The sequence below is a fragment of the Manis javanica genome, chromosome 9, assembly GCF_040802235.1.
Source record: "Manis javanica isolate MJ-LG chromosome 9, MJ_LKY, whole genome shotgun sequence".
NCBI lineage: Eukaryota > Metazoa > Chordata > Mammalia > Pholidota > Manidae > Manis > Manis javanica.
The window spans coordinates 122,144,980-122,153,567 of record NC_133164.1 but is presented as its reverse complement, the minus strand read 5'-3'; the positions used below and the strand labels follow the sequence as shown (position 1 = coordinate 122,153,567).

Here is an 8,588-nt window from a genome sequence, read left to right as displayed (position 1 = left end):
CTTTACTGCCCGAGGACATGTGACCACAGCATGAGGACAACAGGCCCAAGCTGGAGGGGCCGAGGCTGCCGCTGGTCCAGTGATCCCAGGACCCGCCGTCTCCATGCCCCCTCCACCCTCCCGCCTGGCAGGAAGCTGCCCCTCTGCTCTTCCAGGACGTCCTCCCAGGACACACCCGCCAGATTCTGATCAGTCTTCCCATCCCCATCAGCGTGGAAGACCCTAGAATATCAGAGCCAGACAGGCCTCCAGATGACCTCATCCAGCCGTTCGCTTTGACCGACCTAGACACTGAGGCATGGCGGCAGAGGCGCGGTGTTTGCTGCCGGGAACAAAAATTGATTCCAAGCTCATCTTGTTCTTTTCCTACCCCATCTGGTGCAGCCATTTCTCCAAGGATGCTTTGTTCTTTAAGGGGACAGTCACATTTAAAAACCAAGAACTAGATCATAGGTCTAATTGCTATAGGAGGAATTTTTGCTCCTATGTCCTCAAAGCTAGAAAACGTTTGTGTTTAAGTAAAATATAGGCGTAGACACATGCAAACTTATTTCTTCCTCTATCTATCCACCCATCCATCCATCAGCTATGTATGTGTGTTTTATCTACCCATCTACCCATCTATTTCTCTGTCTCAGACAATGAGATGCACTGATAGCTAATCTAGATCTGACACAGCAGATTCTCCCCTCCCATGTCTGCACCTTCCCCTCCAGTACGCTCAGCGCCGGCTCCGATAGCACGGCCATAAATGGTGGGGATGCACATGATGTATATACTCATCTCCTGCATGGGCCTGCCCCCTGCCCCTGCCCATTGCTCTGTACCCCCTGACACCCTCCCAGGGGACATCTGCTGCTGGCCAATGTCTTCCTATGTCTCCCGAGCCTGCTGATGGACTTTTGTTGAAAATGGAAGGAGGAAGAGAGGGAGGAGAGGCCGTGGAGGCAGAAAGGCAGGTCAGTAGGCACCCTCAGGGACTCTCACCTCAGAATATCCCCCCTCCAGTTCATATCAAGGGAGGTGGGACGGCCTCTTCGAGGTGGCCTGCCACTGAAGAATCCCTGTCTCCAGACATGCTCGGGCTCGGAGCAGAAGGCAGCCGCCGCAGAGCGTGGTGCGCTGATTTGCGGGCCTGTGCCTGGCGGTGCCCGTGTGCGTCATGACAAATGGAAGCAGCAGATGTTTAGACACCGCAGCATAACTCCTCATAGAACACACTTCTTTAAACCCAGATTAAATATACAGTTTGAAGCCTGACCTTTCTGAGTAATTAAAGATTTCTTCTTTATGGTTTTTATAGACATGGTACGGTGGAGGTAAGAGGAAGCTCTTCAATGATTAAGGTGGATGGTGTGGGGGTGGGGGGGTTGCTGTGTGGAATTTAAAGAGGCAAATGCAGGCCCATGGCTGTGGTGCTTTGGGGTCCGGGCGGGGTGCAGCACTCAGAGGAGCCGCAAGCATCACTGGGCTGTGGAGTCAGAGGCAGATAAAGGTCCAGTGCAGGAGGGCTGGGCGCTCAGACGGCCAGGCCACAGCTGGGCCACACTGAGCAGATTCACAGCCTCCTTTGTTCCGACCCTGTGCACCCTGGCTGAGCTCAGAAGCACCCAGAGAATGATAAGGATGTGTCGAAAGGCTAGAGAAGTTGTTACCTGAACATGTTACTACTGACCAAACCTGGGATAATCTGAGAGACAAAATTAATAATGATAGTAAGTGGTTTCTATCCCATTGGGTAAAAGAATAGTCTATCTGACATATAGATAAATAAATGAATAAATGGAGAGCGGAAAAATCTCTTCCTAATAACAAAAAGCTAACTAATAAATGTAGTAACAATAATGTAATTAGAAAATCACCATTTGGCAACCATCACAGTAATAATTAATCAACAATAATTAATTCAGGTCAGAACTATCAATGGACACTGAAACTTGGGCATGAAAGTTGGGTGAAGAAAGGCATCTACATGTTCCAAAACTAGGTGGTGATTATGACAGAGGATATAAAGTGACTTTTCAGTGGACAAGCATGGCTCGGGTGACTGAGCAGCCCTGGGATACACCCGTATCCTGAGCCCCAGGGAAAATGCATGACAAGAAAGCTCATTACCTCCGTGACATCGCCACCAAAGCTTCACGGCCTGGGTCTCATTTCAAGGAAACACCAGAAAATCCAAACTAAGGGGTGATCCACAAAAATAACTGGCTTATAATCTTCAAAAATGTCAAGGTCTTGAAAATCAAGGGAACTAGTGCAGATGGTAGGATCTTAGAGAGACAGCTCAGAATGCCCCGGACCCTGGGCTGCACCCACTGGGTATGGTCTGGGCGGCTGGTAGCACCGGAAAAAGCCCCGACAATGGGTATACATACCTCCTCCAGACTACCCTGCAACTCTCATGTCATCTCTTCATGAAATTATTTCAAACAACCAGCAACCCCTGCCACACAGGCAGACGAGTCCATGAAGAAACTGGGACGGCAGCAAGAACTGTCCCCGCCTCTGTCCCCATTCCCAGGAAGCTTGGGTTCTTCTGTAATGATTCTGTGGCAGTATTTGGCTGCAAAATAAAATATTATACAGGGTACTCAGAACTGATGGACTAATTTCTAGACTGACAGTTCTTCCTTCTCAGAAGCAAAAAGGAGCGGAGGTAATTCACAGTTTGAGCCTGACAAGAAACATATGATTTGTACTTTCCTGGAGACTTCCCATTTGTCAGTGGGCATGCAGGAAGGCACTCTCCTCTCCACAAACGTCCGTGGCTCCTGTTTGCCTGCAGAAAAAAGGCCAGAATGTGAGGCCCTCAGCTACATGACCCCTGACCTTCCACTTAAGATAAGCACCACCTCTAGCTATCCAGTCATTGGCCATCGTGCCATGCCCTGTATTCCTATAGATTTCTGCTCACCTGGGTCTTCTCCACAGTGCTTTCTCCAGCCATCGCCTCCTCCCCACCCCATCCCTTCACCTCCTCCCTGACCTCCCAGCCTCCTGCTTGCACACCTCACAGCTACGTGTTCTATCCTCACCACAATCAACAGTTCCCTCATCTGTTCTAACCCCTAGATTATAGATTATTATTAACACATAAATAAATTTGTTATTTATTAAGTGATTCCACTGGCCGATGTCCTTTTACATGGAGCTATTAAATATGGAAAGACAGACTCAGGAGGTATTTACTGAGCATCTATTATATCTTGAAAAATACTCGATGCAGTTCCCAGAATGCAATAGACACTAATACATTTCTGCTGAGGCTACCTGCTCATATCTCATAGCCCCCGTATGAAAGGACTTTGTTGACCTCTTAGGGAGGTGTTTTTAAACACATGGACACACAGACATTGGATGAGAGACACAAACTACATCAGTGAGCTTTTTAACTCTTACTATTAAAGACTGTATTTTTTAGAGCAGTTCAGATTCACATCAAAATCAAGAGGACGGAAAGATAGTCCCCCTATGTCCCCTTCCCCCTGACACACACGAGCCCCTGCCACTATAAACATCCCCACCCGAGTGGGACGGTCATCACAGCTGATGGTCCCACATGACCACCACCTCATCGCCCAGACCCCACAGTTGACATCGGGGTCGCTCCTGGTGGTGTGCATTCTGCGGGTTTGGACCAGTGAGTCCCACAATTACAGTGTCACACAGAGTAGCTTCACTGCCTCAAAAATGCTCCAGGCTCCATCTACTCATCTCCCCCAACCCCTGACATGCATAGATCTTTCTACTGTCTCCACCGTTTTGCTTTTTACAGAATGTCACATGGTTGGAATCAATCAGTATGTGGCCATAGTGAACTTCGTACTTGCATAGGACCAACAGGTCAAATGAGTGTTCCTTGTTTATCACTCATTGCTTGTTTTAGTATTTATGGGACACAAAAACTGAGACCATGGTTCATTTCTATACTCTCTAATGTAATCATTTCCATGTACGCTCCAGACTTACTATTAGTAACAACGAGAGAAAGCAGAGGAAAGGTGAGCGTGATGTCCTAGGCAACCTGAACCAGCATCTGGCCTCACTCAGACACCCTCGTTGGTTTCAGTTCATTAAGTGAGCTTTTAAACTACGTCATGATCTCACTTATACAAGGACGTGAAAGGAGCCTCAGAGGCAGAGAGAATCAGGCTTGTGGGGGGCTGTGGGGCAGGGGGAAGTGGCGAGGTGACGTCCAGGGGTCCAGAGCTTCAGTGACGCAAGATGAACAAGTGCCCACCCTCGCTGCAAATTTGCCGGGAGGGCAGGCCTGTGTTAGATGTTCTAACCGTCAGAGAGCACCAGGAATGACAGTCACAGGGGAAGGGGAACATTTCTGGAGTTCATGGTTAAGATCATGGCCTTGACGATGGAGATTCACACCATCACAGGTGCGTACGCACCCCAAACTCATGCGTTAAATATGTACAGGTTTTCATATGTCAATCATACCTCAATAAAATGCTTTTTTAAGTGCCATGAAGGCAGCATAGTTCCAAAATAATGATGTGAAGTGGGTTTACAAGTATTTCGGAGGCTGATGAAGGAACAAAGCCATCAGGAGAAAGTATTTGGGGGTTTCCCCTTTTTTATTTTAGAACAATGAGTACCATCAGATACTTCACTTAAAACAAACTTGGAAATACAGAACCTACTCACGCAGGGAGAAAAACAGTTTTTCCATGCAGGTAGACCACATTCCTTTCTGCATTTCACATCTTGCACAAGCAGAGGTGTCCTACAAGCTGTTAAAGGCCTCCCCCCAGTCCCTGCCAGGGCTCCCTGACCTACCACAGCAGGACCCGGACACCATGGACTGCAACACGATGCACACGTGTCTGGTTTTAATAAATTAATGGTATTTTTTAAAAAGAATTTTTGAAGGACTTGTTCAGGGTTGAGACAGAATTTACATCAGCATCATCTACTCAAAATGGATTTCCTATGCAAATGAATAGCATAAATTGTATTTCTGCTAAAAGGGAGTTTCCTAAGATTAAAAAATATTTTTGCAGGTGTTGTGAAGCACGCAGGCCTCACGTGCCCTATTCTGGCACTGGGTGGGAAAGGGGTGGGGGTCACACTTCAAGGTGTGCGGCTGAGGGTAACGAGCCTGCGTTTCCTCCAAGCCTGCCCCTCCCAGAGGCCAGCAGCATCCACGTTGCCAGGGAGCCCCTCCAGACCCACTAACCACACGACGGCTGAGCACCTCGAAGCTGGAGAAGTCTCTGCTCTGTCCCCAGAGCACGAGGGCTGCCCTGCTTATTCGTAAGTAGTAAGAGAAGCTTGCAGTTCACCCTTGATGTACAGTCTTCATCCCTGGACCTCTGTGCACACAATGAGAAGAGCGAGAAATCCCGTCACGCCCACCACAGATACCCCTGGGCTGATTAGAGACTCATCGGCCCACTTCCACAGTGACTTGGAGATCCTGCTCGGATAGTAGAGAGGAAGTCAGTTCCACAGAAAGACTGGGAAGGGAAGATCCCTACTCTGCCAAGTGGCCAAATTGGCCCCAAGCCCCAGTGGCGAGCACTTCATATACCCCCTAATTCAGGCTCCTTCAGCAGGGACATCCTCAAGGAATTTCAACTTGCAGGGCCACCAAGAAATAATCACACTGTTCGCATTGCAACCCTTTCCCGAAAGTGCTCATATTTGACACACTTCCAGCTTTACTCACCACTCACTCTGCAAATGAACTTTCAGCATGATTCTTCAAGTAGCATCTGCAGGGTTTTATGCATTTCTCTTTTCCTTCCCACAAATTTTACACACAAAAAAAAACAGAACACAAAGAGGCCCTCTGCCATCCCAGCTCCCTAATTATAACCAGTTTGTTTGTTTAATTCACAGCACACTTCCTCTGAAATAATGAGCTTTTCAGTACAAAAAGGCCCCAAAATGGTGGTTGATGAATTAATTCACCAGAGGAGAATATTCCAATAAAAAGACAAAAGAGCAACAAGAGGAAGCCGGACACCAGCCTCGGAGGGTGAGAGGTGTCTGTGCCGCCCACGGCTAAAAATCCCAGGAACACATCGCGTTGACTAATGGCATTTCTGTTTCTTTATCATGAGTAAAGGTGACATTTCTATGATTGGACCCAAACAGAAGACGTGAGGGAGAGATCAGACCCCGTGTCACCCGCAGTACTGGGCTCCTGCGGCTGGTCCGCGTTGCTGCCGATCCCAGGGGCTCTGTGGACGTGGGGGAGGGGCCTTTGTTGTCCTTCCAGGCCTGTGTTTATGACCGCGGAGAAGGCTCGTGTGTCTCACGATCGGAAATCCCAGCTCTAGCCGGGGCTGGATTTTCCTCATGTTTAGTTGCTATGCCTTTTGAATTTATTTTATATTTTTAACTGTGTCCCTTCTGATTTGGAGTGGGGTTGCCTCCCCAAACCCTCTGTTGATGGGTGAAGATACGGAACCCCGGGGCAAAGGGCTCCCGCAGCGCCGCATCTGGAGCTCTCCTTCAAGCACTGGCCAGTCGTGAGGGCACCGATGCTCTCACATGGGCCACAGACAAGACCCATCACCGAGATCTCCCCTTCCCTCCAGGTCTGGCTGATCTTTATAAGGCTTCGTTTCTGGAAACCGTCTCCTCCACTGGCTTCTCGGTTTTGTTATTTTTTCCAACTTAAGATACACACAAGTGTCTAGAGGCTGTATCCCGGAGTCGGCAGGCAGCAGGGGCATTCAGGCAGGTCTCCATGCTTTCAAGGGCACAGAATGGCCAGCGCAGCCCTTGGCGCCCCTTGCTCGGAGACTCGTTGCTGACTGCCGGCTGGAGCCCTTGGCTGGCGCAGGGCCATCGTGAGCTGCGGGTGTGCAGAACGCTTGGCTGGAGACTCCTGCAATAATCAGGGCAGGTCCACCGGGGACCGGGGACCGGGTCTGGGTGGGAGGGGAGGGCAGGGGTGGGCAGGGTGCAGTTGTCACCCCAGGGAAGGACTCACACCTCCACCTGACACCGTGGTTGAGATATCAGGTAACAGCAGCAGCTGTCCAGGGCAGCAGAGACAGAATGCTGTGCACCTGTTTGCAACACACCTCATTATCATCAATATCCACATCGTCATTAAGGGTAATGCATTGATAAAATAGAGCCGCACAGGGGAGAAAACTCTTCCGGGTGATACTGGGGGTTTTCCGTTCATCTGGGGTTATCAGAAGCCAGCGGCCGCCCCACGGGCCTCCCAGAGAAAGTTCCTGATTATCTTGTGCATCAGACTCATTAGCTGCTCCTGAGCTCATTTTATCTGACAAGAGATTTGTTCTTAATCCCCCTGTATCCTCATGGTGATTTTGAAAGTTGTTCCCATTTGTTGGCTGGTTGGCAGACGACTTTGCATTTATTTAATTGTTCTTTCTCTCTCCCTGGCCCTCCCCTGTGAGGAGACCATCCAGGCCAATGTCAGCTGGACAGGTCGCCAATAATGCACGCTGCTGAGAAACGGGCCCGTGTGCAGGGCTCTGACGCCTCCCTGCCCCTTCTGTGTGCTGGGCTGCCTTGCCGCACCCCTCAGACTTTGCTGGGTCACACAGCAGCACCAGCCCCAGACGATAACTTTAACCTCTAACATTTGTCAAACGAGTGCCGGAAGGGCCCGACGGGGCAGTTCCAGGATTGTTGGCTAAAGTTTCTCTTTTTTTTTAATAGTTTCTGTGAGTCTGCTTGTTGAAAAATCAAGAGAGAACCATACACAGTGATCACCAGAAAGGCAAACATCCATTCATCAATACTGGTCAAAAGATAGCACGGCATGGAGTCAGTTGGAGACAATGACGCGAAGATGTCGTCCCACTGTGCCCACTGCCCAGGCCCACCCATGGTGGTCCGTCCACCACAGGCCAGGTGTAGCCACCTGCAAGGGCCTCGCCCCCGCAGGCTGAGCAGTCTATGCACACAGGAGGAACAGGCTAGCCTGACATGGCCCAGCTCACCGCAGAAACGCTGCCAGCAACGTGCTGTGTCAACGGCGAAGAAAAACGTTTGCTGAGGCCAGAGCCCAGGCAGCAGCCCTGTGAGAGGTGGTGTTCTTGTAGCAGAAAAACAGACCTCGCTGACAAATTGTTTAAGTGATTGATTTTAACTTTTCCCCGTCTTTGTAGCAAAAGGGCAGGTCTGCGAAGTTTCCAGTCAAAATGGCTCATGAATGGGTGATCACAACAACCTTAAGAGTCTTTTGATTTCCTGACAGATCAGTGGTGCTGGTGAATTTTGCATGATTGATAGCTGATGACTAACAAAGGGTTTTATGGAATACTGAGTAGGGTCCCAGATGGAATCGGCTGAGCACATGAATGAGACACCCCACCCAAGAGGCGCAGGCACATCACGATTAAAAACCCAGCTTTCAGAGCTGCTCCAAACAGACCCAGGGCTTGAATCACCAAGAGAAGGGGGTGATTCCACTGGTCCCTGAGCTGCACAGGACCTCCCCTGCCCCCTGCCTCTGGTGCCCTTCCTATTTGCAAGCCCATGGCATGCCCAACCTTCAGGTTGGAACCCTGCAGGCTTCGTCTATGGTGAGTTCTCCAGAAGGAGGGAGTAATCGTAGTGAGTGGTCTCAGCGATGTCCA

The 8,588-nt window shown here is 49.7% G+C and overlaps 1 long non-coding RNA gene across 1 annotated transcript; it reads right to left on the bottom strand.

Annotated features, from left to right (window-relative positions):
* Positions 1–1,358: 1,358 nt before the first annotated feature.
* LOC140843559 (uncharacterized) lies at positions 1,359–6,184 on the bottom strand. Its single transcript, XR_012121412.1, has 4 exons — positions 5,687–6,184; positions 5,213–5,330; positions 2,379–2,782; positions 1,359–1,690 (listed from the first exon to the last, which is right to left on the bottom strand). It is a non-coding gene; the product is annotated as an uncharacterized lncRNA (long non-coding RNA).
* Between the last annotated feature and the right edge of the window lie 2,404 nt (positions 6,185–8,588).